General features: G+C 43.6%; 2 non-coding genes across 2 annotated transcripts; both read right to left on the reverse strand.

The window, feature by feature from the left end:
- Window positions 1–336: 336 nt before the first annotated feature.
- LOC140318745 (U2 spliceosomal RNA) lies at window positions 337–522 on the reverse strand. Its single transcript, XR_011917891.1, has one exon. It is a non-coding gene; the product is annotated as a U2 spliceosomal RNA (small nuclear RNA).
- A 285-nt stretch (window positions 523–807) lies between these two features.
- On the reverse strand, window positions 808–921 carry LOC140318698 (U5 spliceosomal RNA). The gene has a single exon (XR_011917851.1). It is a non-coding gene; the product is annotated as a U5 spliceosomal RNA (small nuclear RNA).
- Window positions 922–2,337: the final 1,416 nt, after the last annotated feature.

Raw genomic sequence — 2,337 nt, forward strand, 5'->3', positions numbered from 1 at the left:
CTCACTTCCAACCCAAGCTTTTTGCGGCAAGTTTGAATCTATTGGGTCAACCTCTTCACTTTGTTCACCAACTGCCACCTCTGGTCCTTCTCTTTGTTGGCTTGACTGTGGCTTTAGCGTCTTTAATTTGTTGGCAAAAGATTTAGGGCAATCTCTGAAGAGGTGATTTAATTCTCCACAGAGATTACATTTCCTGCCATTTGGACACTCTCCAAAAGTGTGCCCAATTTCTCTGCACTTCCCACATATCACCTTGGTACAAGCCTCAACCAGGTGCCCATGCTCACCGCACTTGCGGCAGAGCTTGGGCTACCCCTGGTAGTGGATGTAACCTCGGTTTTCGAGGTGGCCAGAGTGTCACTTTGCATCTCCGCCCACCCGCTGCACTGAGCAAGCTCCAATTTCAACTCCTATTGCTAAAAATACATTTAATATGTAGTCCTCGTATATAGGACATATCAGATATTAAACTGATAAGAACAGATACTACACTTGATCTTAGCCAAAAGGCCGAGAAGCGATAACTGTCCAATGGTTCACGTCCGAGGGCCCTTCCTGGCACATTGCGCACTTGTAGCGGTGTTCTTTTTATGGCCATAGGTGGCCAGAGTGTCACTTTGCACCTCCGCCCACCCGCTGCACTGAGCACTCTTCAGCCCTTTTAACTGATATAACTTTGCACTCCCGCACGCTCAAGCGAGCACCATTCAAGCAACATCGGCACAGTCGCAACAAGTAAGGCGACTCTACTCAGAGAAGTCACTCTGCACAGTAACAAGATTTCTTTTGCACAGACAGAAAGGGCTTCACCCGCATAGGTAAAGCCTGCCAAAAATAGAAACAACTCATTAGTGCTGCTCTCCACAGAAGTTTTTAGTAAAAGGCAAAAGACTTGTACGTTATGAAGAGAAACCAGAGTACGATTATCCGTCACTGCGGGAGCAGGGCATCAGGCTAGTTGGAATAGCCACCTTCCCCATGGTGAGCTGTGCTTGGTTGAGACGCTTGCTCCCCCCCCTTGCTCCTCGGCTGACCAAGTAGGAACAATCGGGCCCTATTCGATGGCTGCCTTGCCTTATTGAGGCTTTGTTCTGACCGCTCATTCGGTGTTGCGTTTCTTTCAAGCAATTCTCCCGGTTAGCTCATACTCGGCTCGCTCCCAGAGCCGTCTTAAAGTCTACTTCGCATTCACTCTCTTTTCTCAGCAGACTCTTGGGATTTTATCTATAAAATGAATTCCTTCACTCAAACTATGTTAAAACTGCTTTGTCCTTCATATTTACCATGTCTAGAAAGATTTAAACAAAAAAAACAACGTTGTACTTTGCAGTAAAAGAAAGAGCAAATCTAAAGTTTCAGGAATCCGAGAATAAGCTTACTTTCATGAGGTCTTCACGATTTCGGATTTTGCTATAAAATGAATTCCTTCACTCAAACTAAATTAAAACTGCTAAACCGCTAATCTGTTACATGTAAGGCAGATGTCAAATTCACCGAAATAGGATCTAAGGGTATTCGGCCAATCAAGCTGTAGCAGCTTCGGTAAAAGAGTATAAGTTGAAGAGTTTGTGAATAAAGGTGTGCGCACACATAGTGAGCTGTAGGAAAGTAGGCAGGGAGCAATGCCGGCTGGGGTATATGTTCTTGTATGTTGTCTGACTGTTTGATTTGAATGTGTTGTGTAAGTGTCCTGTTGAATGTTACATGTTTGGGCTTTGACACGCTTCACTGTGGTTGTTAACTGTGTGGTGTGTCCTGAAATGTTATATGTTTGGGCTGTGTGACATGCTTAATGCTTGTCAGTAGCTACCCACTTATTCATATATAGCAACTGACAACATAAGAAGTCCGGACATACTTTGATAGTAGTTGTAGAAGTATCCTTATTGATAATAGATAAAATGGGTGTATGATTGCTGACGGCAGAGCCATACTGCCAAACTTATGAGTTCTTGTGGCAAACTTGATTCAGTGTCTTGACGTGTATACGCTGTTTCGCTGACTTGATTGTCACAAGAAACAAAGTGTGTTTGATAAGATCCGACCATTTTATTACGGGAGGATCAGTATGTATGGATTCTGATGTGACTGATAAACCCATTCGTATCTTAAGCATAATCTAATACGTGAGACAACGCCCTGGCACACAATCAAAAAAAAAAAGAGAGAGCGGTTTTGTGTCACCACAGTCCATAATGTAGAAAAGAGAGAAAAAAGCCTTTCTGATTTGGTGTGTGTGCTAACAGTGCAGAGTGTAGAGAAAAGAGAGAAAAGAAAGCCGTTTTGGTGTCACGGGTGTTGTGACTTACACACACATTTCTGAATTGAGAAAGGAAA

The sequence above is a fragment of the Leuresthes tenuis genome, unplaced genomic scaffold (assembly GCF_036924035.1).
Source record: "Leuresthes tenuis unplaced genomic scaffold, fLeuTen1.0.hap1 SCAF_11, whole genome shotgun sequence".
NCBI lineage: Eukaryota > Metazoa > Chordata > Actinopteri > Atheriniformes > Atherinopsidae > Leuresthes > Leuresthes tenuis.